This window comes from Leiobunum rupestre, chromosome 7 (genome assembly GCF_980474605.1).
Source record: "Leiobunum rupestre chromosome 7, qqLeiRupe1.1.hap1, whole genome shotgun sequence".
Lineage (NCBI taxonomy): Eukaryota > Metazoa > Arthropoda > Arachnida > Opiliones > Sclerosomatidae > Leiobunum > Leiobunum rupestre.
The window spans coordinates 27,596,522-27,614,791 of NC_143390.1; the positions used below are offsets into that span (position 1 = coordinate 27,596,522).

At 34.4% G+C, this 18,270-nt stretch overlaps 2 non-coding genes across 2 annotated transcripts; both read left to right on the plus strand.

Annotated features, from left to right (window-relative positions):
* Nucleotides 1–15,482: 15,482 nt before the first annotated feature.
* Nucleotides 15,483–15,555, plus strand: TRNAR-UCU (transfer RNA arginine (anticodon UCU)). The gene has a single exon. It is a non-coding gene; the product is annotated as a tRNA-Arg (tRNA).
* A 72-nt stretch (nucleotides 15,556–15,627) lies between these two features.
* Nucleotides 15,628–15,700, plus strand: TRNAR-UCU (transfer RNA arginine (anticodon UCU)). The gene has a single exon. It is a non-coding gene; the product is annotated as a tRNA-Arg (tRNA).
* The last annotated feature ends 2,570 nt before the right edge of the window (nucleotides 15,701–18,270 follow it).

The window sequence follows — 18,270 nt, forward strand, 5'->3', positions numbered from 1 at the left end:
ATTTAGCAACAGTTTTAAATTTTGATAAGGGAGCCAAACAATCTTACAAAACCGCCGAGGGCTATTACGAAGACGGGTTTTGCGACCCAGCTCTAGCGTTTGACGATGTTAATAAGGATAAAAAAAATAATGGAATTTTAAAAAGAAGTAAAGATATTGCGGGATCGAAAGTTTGTGAATATATGGGAAGACTTCATGTAGATTCTTGTAAAATAGACAAATTTCTTTTAAACAAAGTGAATTTAAGAATTCGACTCTTGAAAAATTCCGATGAATTTATAATTATTTCCCATGAAGATGTTAATAAGAAATTTAAATTGATTATCGAAGATGCGGTTCTTACTGCTAAACATATTCTTGTAAATCCAGATCTCCAGCTGGCACATAATGTGATACTGCAGAAACAGAGAGCTTTGTACGATCTAACACAAACTGTTGTTAAAACTCTGACAATCTCAGCAGGCGCGAGCGATTTCGTGAAGTCAAATATTTTTTTAGGTAAAATTCCAAATCGGGTAATAATCGGAATGGTAAACAATTCTACTTACAATGGGTCTAGTCGAGAAAATCCCTTTCAATTTAACCATAATAATCTCTCATTCTTACAACTTTCATTAGATGACCAAAATATACCAGAAACTGCTCTAACTCCAGATTTTAATAAAAATCTCTACACTAGGTCATATTATTCACTATTCTCGGCAATGGATTTAATTGGAAATAACTCTGGTAATTGTATTGATTACGAAAATTATAAAAACGGTAATACATTATTCGCGTTTGATTTAACTTACGATTCCTCGGCAAACTCTAACAATCTCTCAATTCAACGAAATGGTAGTTTACGGATGGTAATGAAGTTTTCTTCCCCCTTAACTAATATTCAAAACATAATTATTATTGGAGAATACGAAAACCGATTTGTCATTAACCAAGAGCGTCAAGTTACGTATATTACGGAATAAAATCAATCAACGAGGGCAAAGATTGATTAGTTGCTTCGCGAAATCGTAGTTGTAAAGATGTCTCGAACTCACAGTCTCTCACCTAAACAAGAAGTATCGGTGGTAGGTTATGTTAATCCATCCATCAAAATTTACCGACTAGACACTTGCGCCGAATTTGAACTGAATTTGGAAGCCTGGCAATCTCTATTCACATTCGAAAAGGAAATAACTGATTTTTTTGAAGACCAAGTTGCTAGTTTTCACACCTGGCTTCCTCTTGAAGGTTCAAAGATAAAAATCAACTGTTTCAAGGGACAAAAGGAAAAACTCGTGGATGTACGCGCTTGTGCCAGAGGAAAAAATCATCTATATCATCTTTTTTATTCAACAAATTATGGTTTTACTCTCAACCAAGCAGGGTGGAAAAGATTAAAACATTGTAAACATACAATCGATCAGGAGATTAATTTAATTTTGTCGGCAAAAAATATTATGCGTGACATAATTGTACATGAGCTCACGGATAAAATGCTTGAAATTACCGAAAATTGTGAGAATCCACATTGTAAATCTTCGATTACTCACGATGTCTCTTGTAAACTAGGATTTAGCACAGATTTTGAAGACCGAGTGGAAAATATGACATTATTAACTATCCCCCAATTAAACTACGATCATATTGTTGTTAGATTCCAAAAGGAATTTGGTCTTGACCCCTTAATAGTAGAAAGTCAATTATATTTTGATATTGTTCAAAATGTGTCAAACTTAAAATGTGATTTAATTTATTAAAATAAAAACTTTTACTATAATCTGTTTTTATTATTTCTATTCATACATTTAAAGATGGTGGTGTCAAAAACAGACAAACAATTAAGTAAAGTTTATTACGATGTTGAAAGCCCATACAGTTATTCTGACAGTGTTACTTTAAGAAAAAAATTTCCCAAAATTTCGGAAAAAGAAATTAAAAATTTTCTCAGCAAACAACCAACTTACACACAACACAGAGCTAGGAGGTTAAATTTTAAACGTAACAAATTATATGTAACAACGATTGATGAGACATTTATGAGTGATTTATTAGACCTCCCTATTTTACAAACTTTTAATAAAAATTACCGTTACACGTTATTAGTTCAGGATATCTTAAGCAAATTCGTTTTTATTCTGCCAATTAAAAATAAAACCTCGAGCGAGATTGTGAAGGCTTTTAGAGAGATTTTCAAAAAACGGGTACCCCTTAATTTATGTACCGACGCAGGGTCAGAATTTCGAAACACCCCATTTCGCGCTCTCTTAAAGCATTATAACATCCACCATTACCTCACATATTCTGAGAAAAAGGCCTCTATGGTTGAGAGACTCGTTCGCACGGTAAAATCTAAAATTTTTAAAATAATTACCAAGACCGGCAATTTACATTATCTTAATAAACTAGCATTAATTGCAAAATCTTATAACGCTCGAAAACATTCAACAACGGGAATCGCCCCTAAAGATGTCAATAAAAACAATGAATCGGCAATTTGGGAAAAAAACTATGGCAAACTTAGTATGATTGGGAAGTCAAGTTTAAAAATTGGGGATAAAATTCGATTAGCCGTTGCAAAAGCAACATTTGATAAAGCATACAGAGGAACGTTTACAGCCGAAATATTTGAAATTCATAGAGTAATTACGAGAGATCCCTGTATGTATATTGTGAAAGATTTGACCGTCAATATAATTAAAGGGGCTTTTTACGCTCAAGAAATAGTTAAAATTCAAGTGTAGAGCGCTAAAGTCTTTATTCAACATTTTGTTAACCATGGGTGAAGTACACATTCTCCTGGGTTTCGCGATTGTAATATTTGGCGTTAGTGCAACAATAGTGACATCCGCGATGAAATTTAAAAAAAGAAGTCCCGAATACAGCTTAGATATTGGAGTTTGTGACAAAGCATACGATCTAGGAAGAGACACGTACCTCGTAAAATGTAACGAGACTTTCGACGTGCGACATTTCAAAAAAGAAGACGGGAGTTTGAAGCCATCTATCAGGGGAATCAATTTAACAAAAGATCAATATGAGAAATTATGCATTTTGACAGTGACGTGAAAGATGAACACTAATCAAATACAATCTATACTTAAGTGTGACCCCCGCTCGAGAGATAAATTTATCGGAGTGTTTCCCGCTAATAGATTACCAAAAGTTCCAATTAAAAAAAATCATATTGTTTCGTAATCAACACCGATCCTGATACGCTTCCAGGCTCTCATTGGACGGCTGTTTACAAATCGGGCAACACTCTGGACTTTTTTTGTTCTCTAGGAAGATCACATCACGACTATGGATTTTTGCTAGAACGATATAGCAAGCGTATTCAATTCAATACTCATAAATTTCAATCAAATAAAAGCCAAAACTGCGGACCTCATGTAATTTATTTTATAACCTCGAGATGTATGGGGATTTCTTACAGTAAAATAATTAACGAATTGTATAATTTCGATTTAAAAAGAAATGATAGTTTAGCGTTGTTGAATATATGTATTCATTTGATGAAAGAGTGGAAACGAAATAAATCGATTTGTTTAAAATAAAAAAATGTTTATTTATTTCACACATAATTATTTTTACACATTTTTATTATTCTTGCCAACGAGAAGGAGGCCGGGTCTGTCTTTTGGGCCTTGGAGATTTTTTAGGGGATGGTAATTTTAATTTTTTTTGCGGCGATATTGGAACGCCACCAACAGCACCCTCCTCCAAAGATAGCTCTCGATCCTAATCATCTTCCTTGCTTAATTGACTTCCAATATCGGTATTTTCTAAGTATTCTTCAAATATTTCATTTTCTCGATTTAATCGTTTATGCATTCTATCATCAGTAATTGTGTTTTGTTGCTTAACAATCGGCGTAGATGCTTTCCTTTTCCAAGATTCTACATTTTTTAAAAAACTCGGGAATTTCCTAGTTTGTTCGTTTTCTCTCTCGCTGAGATAGTCTTTCATTTTGCGTGTCATAGTATTTAAACGCAGCTCTGCAGCGTCGCCAGCGTTAACTCCCTCGGGCGTTTTGAAGGGTGAATAAATTTGCGAGGTGAACGGGGAATTTAATGAGCCAACAGGTACGGGTGCTTGAAGGTTTGTAATTTCAACTTTAGGTACCGGTATCGCTTTTCTCATTTCCCGGGCCTCGCTCAGTATTTTTAGAAATTCTCGTAATTTAGAGCGGCTGTTTAAATTAGAAGTTAATATATTTTGCATCTCATTATCTAATAAGTTATAATATGTTTCCTGGGGAGAAACAAGCTGTTTATTTTCTTGAGATATTTGTCCGACACTCGAAGCGGGAACTAAAATCATTTTTTTCATTTTATCTTTTATTGAATAAATTGGCATTTAAAGGAACGGTAGAGCCTAATAAAGCCGGTATGAAGAATCCCGTACCTTTCTGAATTATTAGAGCACGCTTCTTTTTTTGCGAAATTTTCGGACTGGCTAAGAACCGCATTGTTTTTTTATATTTAGAAAGTGGTTTTTTTTGGCTTTAGATAATATAATTCCACCCCCTTTCAAGTTTTTGCAAACGGTCTGTAAGGCTTTTAATTGCGTTGGAGAACTGTTAGCTAATAAATTTTTACGTATCCCTCCTTTAGATTTATACAATAAATTTAAATATGGATAGTGTGTTTTAAACCTGTCAGAGGGATTTGCAATAGGAGTCGTTTTTTTACGTACTGTCTTTTTTGGTGCCATTTTTACCTCTCCGAGGGGACAAAGTCCCCTAGGAGGGGTTATACAACGACCGTGTCTGTCTGTGGGTCTGTGGGTGGGTCTGTGGGTGTGTCTGTGGGTGTGTCTGTCTGTCAGGACTGCGAACGCGTTCGCATTTTCGGTGCAAAGTGTAATCACTGCGTACGCAGTTTCTCAAAGGGTTGGCAAAACCACCGTGTGACGGTGAGCGTTAACGGATGCATTTGCGGTTTGGTTTGGATGGTGTTTTTTCGCTCACCGTCGTGACGGTTTGGTGTATTACGTTTTTGTAATGTGTATGCGTAGGTTGTGAGTGTTGAATTTGCTGTGTTTGTGTTCTGATGGTTGTGCATGTTGAGTCTGTTGTGTTTATATGGGCGTTTTCTCTCCAACTTCTTCTTAATGACTTTGGGACGGACCGAGTGCTGAGTGTAATGCTACCTCTCAACGTCCAATGGCAGGGTTTCCACCAGTTGTACACGGTATTCGTCTTAGTATCAATTTGCGATCGCATCGGGCGGGATTTGAACCCGAGACCTCCTGATTGACAGGCGGACGTTCTACCACAGAACCACCGACACTTGTTACGCCTTATTGAAAATTAGACCTTCAGCTTTATCGGAAGCGTATTTAATAGAGTACGAAATTTTGGTTTCATTGAAATAGAATTGAAATTGAAATTATTGCATCGAAGAAATTCTAATTTAGCGTTTCTCTATTGATTAAAAACAAATGCGCCACCCAGGTTTCGAGCGCTCTACCACAGAACCACCGATAGCGGCTTAGATTCACTGAAATTAAGACAGGCATCGTAAGCATAATAGGTAATAAAGTCTTTTTTTATTAATGAATTTATGAAGGCCTAATCTGGTATTTTTTAAAGGTTAAATCTTGTTTTAGCGCAGTCAGCCGAGATTAGAGGGTTAAAGGGTAGACCCTGTGGGTGGTCCACTTTCTTAACGACCTATATATAGTTCTGTTAATTCAAAGGAGATAATTTAACGTTAATTGCTTTAAGAGGTGGCGGTTAGTCAAGTGGCTCTCTGTGCTTTGTTGATGGTAAGGTTTTTGCTTCTTGTAAATACATTTGGTGTGGATATTTGGATATCTACGATTTCTAACGCAGTCAATGATTTCCTGGGTGTGCGAGTCATTATATGATATTGGAAATTGGACGGCATTGGTCTTTTTCATGTGGTATGCGTCACAACGTCAACAGGAAGTGAACGAGTCGTCCACTACCAGATATCTACGGTATCTTCATCAAGGGCGAGTGTTGAAATAAAATGAGCGTTAAAGATGCGGCAAGTATTTCGTAAGCGAGTAATTCCAAAAAGCCTCTGTAGATATTTCTTTCATTAAAATTTGCTTCGTATTATATTTAACTGATAAACTTGTTCTGTAAAAGGGTTTAATTCAATTGTGCATTGTTATAGTACGTCTAACTTACTGTTGTAACTACTTAACTTATGATATTCTGAATAAATTAAAATTGGTCGTTCGTCTCAATTATTTTAATTATAATTAAAATTTTATACCGGGCGGGATAGAAATGGGTTAATATTTTTAACAAATAACTCTAAATTGCGGAGATATATCTTTAAGGGTTATCTCGAGAAATTAATACCACTAGGGACAATTCTACCGAGGAGAGGTATATTTTGGCTTGCCAACTTGTCTTTAATGAAGTTGATAATAATATAGTAAATTATTTATTATTGGAAAAAACTACCATTTGTGGTCCGATTTGATTAAATGTGTACGATCTTAATCGTAAGCTATCTGGAGTGGTGACAGATGTGTCTATAAATAGGGAATTGTAAGGTTCTCTAGTAGCCATATCGTAGGCCATTTTAATTATTTTTGTATTATTTGGAGATATTTGATTGGCTAGATATTGGATTTGACTTAGATCTCGAGGAGATTTAAACAGATTTAGATATGACATATTAAGAGAGATTAAACGAGATTGTTTGCCTCGAGGAAATAGGGTTTGTGAGATTAATACGACTGAAATTTCATAATGATGACTGTCTACGGTAACCAATTTAGCAATTTGATCATTTTTGTAAAGTTCTTCTGCTAAGTCATCAATAATAAGTAAGGAATTTCTATTTGATTCCCAAAACTCGCTGTCCATTGGAGGAAGTCCTTGAATAAACTCTATATCGGTTAAAAACTGAGATAAAGCATCGTAACCTGATTGCCAAACCGAATAACAATAAATAATTTTAATAGGAGGTTTATCGATTAATTCATTCCTCCATCTAATTAGTGAGTTCGTCCATGCTGATTTGTCCGACATAGTAGGTCCTGACACCATCATTCGAAATGGTGAAAGAAATTTTATATAAGACATTACTGTTTAAACAAAGACAACATACTACGTATTTTGTTAGTACATTGACTGTTTTATAGAATATATGAAAAAATAAACAAACACATTTTTAAATTTAAAAAATTATTTTATTAAAGAATAATGTTTCTTATCAAAACCATTCCTTCACCAGTTATATAAACTTCATAATAACATACAAAAATAACATTTTTGAATAAAAAATAAATCATAATATCTCTTTCACCAAAAAAAATTATTAATTCCCGTTTTTTAGTAAAAATTCAATTTTGGAAGTTAAAAGTTTAAATCTTAGGTTATTTAAAAATAAAGTATTTACTCGATTTTCGGAAGAGATTTCATTTACGATAACTATGTTGTTAAATGACACCTGTTTTGCAAGTTTTTTTGTTACATGTTTTTTAGATTTATAATTAAAAGATGACAATTTTATTTTACAATTCACCATTTTCACATTCTAAATAGCCGTAGGGGACACTAGAAATATCCTCTTTTAGCACACGTTTACAAAAAGTTTTTTTTGAAAGTTTTACTTAAGTTGCCAACACGTAAAAGCATTTTGTACTTATCTTTTATTACGTTAAAGGGAATTTTCACCTTAAACTCGGTATTTGGTACAAAAATCATTTGTTTGAAAGCGTCGAAATGTATGATTTCTGAATTCTCCCTGGTAAGAGTTATTCCTTTAAGTTTTATAATTGTCCGATTATTTTCAAGTTTAAAGCTGTAGCTTTTAGGTCCAGTTGATACGAATTTTGTGATATATGTATTCGGAGTCTCGCACGTAAGTTCACCTAAATTACCACCGAGGGGGGTAGCCACTCGTTTGGTTGATGTGTAAATTTTACTCCGTCAGTGTCATAATAAATTACACGCTTTCCCAACTTATTAATTAACTTATGCAGATGAATACGACCGTAACTGGTGACAAACGAAGCAACAATAACATTACCTTTTGTAAATGTGGGGGCCAACTCACTTTTTTTTTATAGCTTACCATGGCAACATCGTTGTTGATTAAATGAAAGTCTGTTAATTTATTCGTTGTGTCTGCTATAATCTCGGTTAATTGGGAGTATCTATGTATAATTTTAGTTGATGATTTATCCATTCTTAACGCCATTCTGCCATATAACGAATTTTGCGCCAATTTCGCGGAAGTTCTTAAGGATGGGTTATCAACAATTTCCTCAGGCTCTAACCTTACTCCATCAGCTTCGTATATCGCGTCTAGATACTCTTTTTGCTCTTGATATGTTTTAATATTGGGTGGAAATCCTGAATTTTTAACTTTTGCTCTAAAAAAAATGTCAATATATGGTTTGAAAAAATTTGTTGTAATATTGTAATGGTAAACTTCGAAAATTTCTAACAGTTTGTAGTTACATTCTTTTATTGAATAGTAGATTTCCACCGAGGGTAAGACTACCGTTATAGCTCGTTCGTCAATACTGTGGGTACATTTTTCATCGTTATTTATTACACAACTACCACATAAAGGATAATAAAGTTTTTTATTAAATCGGTAGGGAAGAACGGGTAAGTAGAGGTTTCTGGGGGGGAGGATTCGACAACTAATTATTCCAAAATAGGCGTCCGGTGCATAATCAAAGTTGTGTGTGATAACTTTAACATATTTACAACCGTATTCCATTTTTTGTAAGCAATACGCATACAGACTACAAAAATCAAAATATCGGATTTGTTCTCCAATTAAGGGTTCTACTTCATGGTACAGCTTAATTGTTTCTACACGCCCTCCAACTAAAGAATCTCTAGGGTTAATTTTAGGAATAATTTTAATTGTATTAAAAAATACTTTCGCCTCGGCATTTTTTCTCAACAATTCTAATATTTCACATTCAAAAATTTTAATATATGTGTGGTTTGGTTAATTTTGTTCAATAAATTCTTTTCGATCTAATTCTCTTTCTCTAATTTCTTTGAATGTTTTTCCGACAATTGAATTAAAGCTCGAGCCAGAAAAATGTTTTGGACAACCGTGCCAGAAATCACCCATTACATCAATTACTATGGGTGGATTTTCACAGTAGCCATCTACAAAATACGGACCTACAGACTGTTCCCCAGCCGCGGATCTGACCGTTTGCAAAATTAAATTATTTTCCTTCTCATACCAAGATAAATATTTTAATGCAATCTCGCTTTGATTCTGTCTACTTGCCAAACCGATAGCCGGTATAGTACATAGTGTATATGGTTCTAAAAACTTGTCGATAAATACATTATTAAGTGCCCCGGAAAGAGAAATACCACCATAATTACTGATATCAATTTCAATTAGTTCTTTATATAAGATGCGAAATTTCTGCATAGCTAAGCGTAATAAATTACAATCTAAAAGACAATACGTTCTGGATTCTGATTTAATACAATAGACCGGTTCGAGCTGTTTGTGTGAATACCAATTTTTAAATTCTCGGTATTCAAATTCTTTCATTTTATTAGGCTCAAAATATTTTTAATCCGGAATTGGTCCTGAATAGTTCAAAGTGTCTTTCGTCCAAAAAATATAGGGAAAATATCCTTTAGATTGAGGCAAAGAAAACATTTTAGGAAAATGTCTTAGTGGAGCACTAACATAGTTCAAAGAATCTACAAAACGAATGTCTACCCCTTTAATATAAATAGTAAGTATTTTGGCTCCATCGTAAATAACCTCGGGAATGACATGATTAATTAATTTAGAAATAATAAACATTCCGTCGAAAGATCTTAGATTATGGGCCATTACGATGAGGTTGGTAAATTTCGGCCTAATAGTTTTTCTTTTTCGCTCTCCATCCGTAAGTAAAATAGTTTCATGTTGAAACAAAAAATTGAGAAAGTTATTTACACAATATTGTCCTTCAAAAACCGTGGTTTCCACAGGCTGATTTAAAATTTCACTTTGGGCCACTAACAGAATAGGTTTATGCATATTATTCTCAATTATAGTTTCAATATCGAAATATACATAGGATCGTGGTTTTTTTTAAATGTCGACTGTTTAACATAATGCTGGTTTGGAGGATGTTCAATTTTACAAGAGTTACAAGCTGTTTCACATTTGTGAGTTTTTGAAGTTTCAAATTGAACACAGCATTTTTCACATCTGTGGAAAAGCTTGCAAGTTTCATTTTTCAGGTGAAAACTATAACATTCACCTTGTTTTAAATATCTATTACAAAGTTTACAACGAATTAAAGGAATTTCTAAAATTTCGTGAAAATTTTGACCTAAACACCTTTTACATTTAATATTTGGAGCAGCAAAACAGTGGTGTTTGTTCCTACGAGCGGTAGAATAAAAAAAAATTTCACAGTCTAAGCACGAAACTACGCCGCCCCAAATGGAATGTAGATTTTTAGCTAAATGAACGTGCGTGCCAATTTTTACAAGTAGAATTTTGTGTTCGGCAGGGGGAAAACCCTTGAAACAAATTTGAAAATTTTCCGTGGCGTTAAATATTATTATCTGATACTTTGGGGCTAATTATGATTGAAATTTAGCTATATCACCAATTTCTACAGCTCCTTGTGCAATTCCTACATCATCATGTAATTTCTTAGCGGTTTTAGTTTGTAATTTACTACGAAAGAATGTTAAGGCTCTATATTCTTTAAGAACATTTTTTAATGGAAGTTTTTTCTTTTTGTACTCGGCAATTTCACAGAGTTTTATTCCGACTGTGAGGCCTCTCGCTACGCATAAATTGTCTACGTTGTTGATATAGTAAAAATTGGTTTTAGTTTTTAAAAAAGCATCAAGATCGATAATGTCTCTGTTTTTTAGAGCTAAAATTTTTTTTCCCATTTTCTGTGGGGCTTTTAAAAGAATTATACTAAATTTAATTTCTCCATCTAGTAAAAAATCTTTTTTCGATTGAGCAATGCGAGCTATATGGTTAAATATTCGAGAAACAGTTAACTGATCAATTTTAATAAATTTAATGTTAATTGGATGTTCTAAATTTTCCGATTGAATTGCAAATCTGAGGAAATCGAAACCTGGTGCCTCTTGTCTTACGTATTTGATAATTTTGGACAGAATCTTTTCAAATACTGTAAAAAATAAATGTGTGGGGATTTCGTTTAAATCTATTAGTTCTAGATCAATATCCAATTGTTTACATTTCCACTTTTTTGAATTTCTAGGGCTTAATTTTTTAATTTTATAAAACTTTTTATAATTAAAACTGTTTAAAGATGAAAAGTCTAATTCACTGGAGTCTTCCATATTCTAATTTCGTTTCCAGGTCTAAAATATTATTCTAATTACTATTACGAATAATTAATTAATGAGTTTAACTTGCCTTCGTGGGTGGGCAAACAATTTTTCCTTCCGTCTGGTCAATTATCTTTTTCAGCCTGTTTGTTGAGTTTATGATTCGAATAACATCCATGGATAGGGTGTTGGCTAAGAATTTCACCCTTTTATAATCACCCTTCCAGAGTTCATCTTGGGGAAGATGTTTGATGTTTTTATATGAATATATCTGAATATCTAGATATATTCCCTTGTCGCTCGCTTTTTTTCTCGGAGTTTTAGTTTCGTAAGACACTCCACCTTTTTTAACTTTCACTGATTGTTCGATTCCAACTTCTTCGATGTTTGACATCCTACGGACCTCTTGAATATAGTCCCCATCCGATTCGTCCGACTCAAATAACATCTCCTCTTCAGGCCTATCAAAAACTGAAACTGCTTGACTCGCGGAGCTTTGACTATTGCTTGTGGAAGCCATTTTAGCCTGTTATGTTTTAATAGTAAAATTTTGCCCTTTTATACAAAAAAAAGTATTTATATTTTTCATTAATTTTTTCAAAATATAAAACCTTGAATATTAAAGTGATTAATACTACAAGGATAGAACCTAGTTATAATTTATCAGTATGTAAATGGTATTTAAAATTGTTTGTGAATGTCAATTTAAATATAGACATGTATAAAAATATAAAATTATTAATTATTTTTTTGAAGGACTTTATATTTAATTCCGTGACAAAAAAGACAACGCCCTAAGAGTTTTAATATTTTTGCTTTAAAAATCGATTATAGATGTAAGAATTTTGTTAATCACAGGGTTAGATGATTTAAAATTCTATGGGAAGAAATATATTTCTGCGAGGTATAAAATTTAAACGAAGGGATAAAATTATATTTCTGCAGGGTGTATTTGATAAAAAATTGTCTTTTGACTTGATTTTAAAACAAGTTAAAATCAGGATGTAAAAATTAAATATTCTGAAATTTTTCTTATAAAAAGAGTGTTTTTCAACGGATTCCTTTTATAAACCATGGGCTCTCGCGAAGTTTTGACTGTTTCTGGTAAGATTTCTCATCCTCTCGCTATTAACCCTTTTTCACTTAAATATCTAGCATTACGCAAAGTTAGGAATTGTAATCTTTTTAAAATTAACGATATTTCAATTAGACTTGAAAATTACTGTATGAAAACAGTCTTTCTTGAGTGTCAAGCCTTAGTAGAGCCTTTTAAAAAAATCATTTTTGCTTGCCCCTTTATAAAAAAATCTTTCAAATTATCGCCAGCTGTTTTTGCTTCGGTTTTTTCTAGAAGAATCAATAACAATTCTTGTCTATTTGACGTTCATTCTATTAATTTTGTCTGTCCCCACGAGGGTTTTGAGTTTGACGGCTTACTGTTCCACACTCAATACACTCTTGAAGGCTGGTTTTCTTACGAAATTTTACGTTTAATTGGAAAACATATGCGCCTATATCAAAATTTAAATAAGATCCCATGGTTTCGTCAGCATAGAAATCGTAGGAATCTTCAACACAATCTTCTAATTCTCTACCAATTACAACAACTTTCTTTTTTTCGAAAAAAACAATTAACTTTATCTACCGACTTTCATCTAACAAGATATACTATTCGTTTAGAATTAGGAATGATAGTTCTATTTTTTATTAATGATTTGGATCGACAAGAAGTTAAATTAGTTACAACTTCAGAGTAAGGAATACTAATTTTAAAAAAATAATTACAATAATTAAGATAAATATTTTTATTTAGTGGCAAATTATCTCGACCAATTCAAAATTTAAACAATCGTCGGCAACTTTTTCAATTACGACTCAAGGTATTTACAATATTTTTTTATTTATTTAAAAAAATTAAATTTTTTTTTTAAATAGGACTCAAATCTTATAAAATTCTAATATTGTTCATCAGACTATTTTATTTAAAGACTTTATTTGTGTTTTTTATTTTAATTGTTTTATTTGGTGAAAGTTATTAATTTTTGAAATGTTTTATATTTTTTATTTTAAATGTTTTTATTTTAAAAGGTTTAAGTGTGTTTTAAACATGTTTTCTAAAATAACTAGCTTTATTAATTTAATTCAGGCGGTGGAGGTTCTTTTTAATACTTCATAATCTACTTTTCCTTTTTTAACTAGCTTTATTAATTTAATGTTGGGATTGGTGTAAAGTTCTTTTTTCTCTATATTAACAATCCTTTGTTTTCATCTTTTTTATCCAGTGAATTTTCAAGAAATTTTATTCTTATCTTTTTTGTCAGGTATCAAATTTTTTTGGTTAAATTAATTGGTTGACAAAAAGATCTTTTTTTGTTTTTTATTAATATTAGTTTTCTTATATTTTTTATTATTATTATTATTATAATGATTATTTAAAAAAATTCTTGAAAATTTCTTGTTTAAATCTGATGTAAACGAAGTTCATCTGGGATACAATCTATCGCCTATATCAAACAACCCATTGCCTGTTTCAAACTACGCATTGGTTACTTATTATTCTTTTTTGATTTTTTTCATGTCCTCTATGTACTTTTTTATACTAATATCGGTTAAACTTTAATGTTTTATGTTTTTTTTGGTAATTAATAATTATATTAACTGAAAATTGTATAAGTACATTTTGTACTAGGTTGTTTTTAAAAATTGAATATAATTGTTTTTATTAATTTATAAAAACTTGTTTAAGAAGGATAGGGATAATTAGTTAACCTTAGTTGTATTAAAAAATTAATAATTATTCCCAAAGACAATATTTTTAAATTTTAAAAATAAAGGTCGGGCTTAAACTATAAAATCTCAATGTAAAGGATTTTACCAAAAGAAATCTAGAATCAAGATGTCTGGTGAATTACATCTAAAGCCTGTACTTTCTTTACCACGATCTTTAAAAATTCTCTCTTTTCGAGTAGTAAGAATGTTTATTCTTTTGTAATACTCGTCAAATTTCGTGGTGGAATCACAAGAATTTAAAAAGTTTAAGTCTGAACTTCGTGTGTTAGATCAAATTCAACATGTTGGCACTGTACAACATACCGTTCGATCGTTTTAATTAATTCAGACAGTCTCGAACTATATGCTTCCGAAGTGATTAAGACCAAAACCAGTGTTTTTATTCGTTCGATGTTAGAGCAACAAAAAGAATTCTTGTGGTAAATATTTTTTAGATATATTCATTTTTAATAGATTAATTTATTTATATTTATAAATTCTAGCCCGAATTTCCAACCCGACATGTTGTTTTGTACCGAAGAGGAAAAATGTAATTATAATTATTTTTAATTATACACTTAAAATATTTTTAACATTGTGTTTTTTATATTTTTCAGCCTTCAAATTATTTATATATCCTTCTTTAATTCTTTATTATTTATTAATTTAATTTGTTATGTTTTAGTTTTATTTGTAGTGTTTTTTGTGTTGTTAAGTGTTTAAAAAATATATTGAAATATCATAGTTATTAAATATTATAATAACTAATTGTGTTTTTACTTTTACTTTAACTAGCATTGTTTTAGAATAATAAAATATTTGCCAAAAAAATGAAAACTTATTTATATTAGTTTAATTATTTAAAGTATTTTGGGTTGGGCCAAAACCGCCAAGGATATAAAGCGAAGGTCGCGAATTCGTTTCCCCATCTCGCAAATAACTAATTAGCATTTTAAACCGCTAAAAAACGAAAAAACGAAAAAAGTGACACCAAAAGTAAATAAGTTGACGTAATCGGGGGGGTTACATATTACCGCCGATATCTCGGGCCGACCTTGTCCGATCGTGACCACACTTGTTGGGGTGATAGACCGTGGCTTAGAGGTTGTGAACATCGAGGTCAAAGATCATCTTCAAGGTTAAATTGAAAACAAAAATATGTTTTTTCGATTTTTCCAAGGACAAAAATTTTGTTTTTGTAAAATATTTTGGGGGTGTTTTGGGGGGGGTGTTATGGCGGCCATCTTGGCGGCCATCTTGGATTTACATGTTCATATTTAGTCCATCTCTACTGTCTCTGTGGTGTAGTGGATAGCACATCGGGCTTTTAATACGAAGGTCCTGGGTTCGATCCCCAGCAGAGATGTCGCTCCTTTTGCTAAGAAGCATCGTTTTCCGGAATTGCTACGGAAGAATTTCAAAGAGGAACAAGGCTATCGTTTCTGTAGTGTAGTGGATAGCACATCGGACTTCTAATCCGAAGGTCCTGGGTTCGATCCCCAGCAGAGATGTCGCTCCTTTTGCTAAGAAGCATCGTTTTCCGGAATTGCTACGGCAGAATTTCAAAGAGCAACATGGCTATCGTCTCTGTGGTGTAGTGGATAGCACATCGGACTTCTAATCCGAAAGTCCTGGGTTCGATCCCCAGCAGAGATGTCACTCCTTTTGCTGAGAAGCATCGTTTTCCGGAATTGCTACGGCAGAATTTGAAAGAGCAACAAGGCTATCGTCTCTGTGGTGTAGTGGATAGCACATCGGACTCCGTAGACAGAATTATATCACGCAGTCGCTCTTCGTCCGAATGGCGCGAAGATATCATTACTTGGTATGAAAGTTTGAAGCGTCGCCTTAGAGACCATGCCATGTTTTTTGGTAAGGTTCGAATTCGCAGGCAGCGTGAAAGGCGCGCGGCACTGCGAGTCGCTTTGGATGAAGCTCGGGAGCAATTTGCTCGTGGCCTATCAGATGGTACGGAATTAGCGAGATTGGGTGATTCCCTCAAAGACTTTGACCAAGAGGACTTGCGTGGGGCAGTTTTCCGGTCCAATCAAGAGTGGCGCGTATTTGGCGAGCGTCCATCGCGTTATTTTCTGCGCCTGGAAAAATATAGGCAAAGGAAGAAATTAATCAAGTTTATTTATACCAAGGACGGAGGGTTAGAAACAGATCCCCGAGGCGTCCGGGAACGAATTTTTAATCATTATTCGGAAATGGGCCAATGTGAAGCTGTCGATCCCCGTCTTCGCGATTATTTTCTTCAGCACGTTCGTAATCGTCTTCCTGATAATTTGCGTTCCACGTGTGATGCGGATGTCACTTGGGCTGAGGTTTTGGCGATCGTGCGAAAACTTCCCAATGGTAAAAGTCCCGGAACTGATGGTTTAACAAATGAATTTTGGAAGGTAGTTCTGCCTAAAATTAAAGATGAGTATCTCCGTCTCATCGCTACTTGTGATGAGCTTCACACACTGCCGCAGTCGATGCATGAGGGGATGATAATTTTATTGCCTAAGAGCGGGGACTTACAGGACATTAAGAATTGGCGGCCGATCACCCTTTTGAACGCCGATTATAAGATTTTGGCCAAAATATTTTCTTCCCGACTATCTGTTGTTCTCCTTGACATTATTTGTGACGCTCAAACTGGAGCTATCAGGGGTCGTGACGCTTCGTCTACGCCGACGCTTTTAGCTATGGCTATTGAGTTTCTCAATTCTACCAACCAGCCGGGCATTTTGCTGAAGGTGGATGTCTTCAAGGCTTTTGACTGCGTGTCATGGGACTATTTGTTCGACACTCTTGAAGCTTTTGGCTTTGGCCCTCGGTTCCGTACTTGAATCCAGATGTTTCTCGTGGGCAGTCGTTCGTGTCTCAAAATTAATGGTAACGTGACCAACTTCTTTCAATTGGGGCGTTCGGTTCGACAAGGGTGCCCACTTAGTGCTCTTCTGTATGTTCTCACTACGTAACCACTTTGCGCCAGTCTTTTACACCACAAGGAACTGTCGCGGATACCTTGGCCTGGTACGGCACAGGCCCCGCTTTTACGGATTCACGTTGATGATAACACACTGTTGGTCCACGACGACGCCTCCATACTACGTATTATTGAAGAATATCACAAATTTTCGAAGACATCGGGCGCTGTTATTAACGTTCTCAAGAGTCGTGGGCTTTGGTTGGGTAGCCAGAAGTACAGAGGCGATTGCTTATTATCTGGGATTACTATTTCTTCGGGCCCTTTGGAGGTTTTGGGCGTATTTGTTGGACACACAGCGGTCGAACTAAACGAACTCAATTGGTCCGCGCGGGCAGCGACGTTTCAGACCACTTTACGTATTTGGAAGATTCGAACCTTAACTTTGATCGGCAAAGTCGTTATCGTTAATAATCTCGCCTTATCGTTGTTATGGCACAAAGTTCGGTCGCTCACGATACCTAACGAGTACGAAGCTCGTTTTCGGCGAATAATCATGGACTTTATTTGGGGTGAGCGAGCTCATTCTGTTTCCTACGACACGCTTATTCGACCTCGGCGGTCCGGTGGTTACGGGCTCATAGATATTCGTTTGCAGACATTCGCATTTCGTCTTAAAGATATATGCCGGGTGTTAGGGTGCTCTAGTCCGCTTTACTTCGCGATATCGTCTATTACTTTTTCAACGGGTTTTCGGTAAATGCGGTCAATTTGAGGGCGGACGTTCTTCGTTGTCGCTTTGACGGTCGTTTATTGGCTCGGCTTTCTCCGCTTTTTCGCGAGATGCACATCGCGTGGAACAAGTATCTCAAGAGCGCAGACTATGCGATTGTGCCGTGTCGCGATCCCTTTCACGAGCCTCTTTTTTTTAATGTTTCCTTTCCTTTATCGGAGGTTACGGCGACGGACAAGTTAAATTTTCAGTCAAAAGGGTTTAGTCGACTCTGTGACATTTGCTACGAGATTATTCCAGGATTTTTAAGAATGGACGCGATAATAGAATCGTGTGATTCCGGAGATAAATCGGGTGAAGCTACATTGCGGCGCGTATTTCCTATATTAAAAGACCAACTTCCGGAGCGGTGGCTATCGCGAGTTTTTCACGAGCATGTGGACGAACCCGTTGCCTTTTCGGAGGCGGATTCGCTTGTTATAGCGCAACGTAATGATGTAAAAGAACTTGACAGATTGGCAGTCAAGGACTTTTACTTAACACTTTTGCTGTCGCAGTGTACCGAATCGTCGGGTG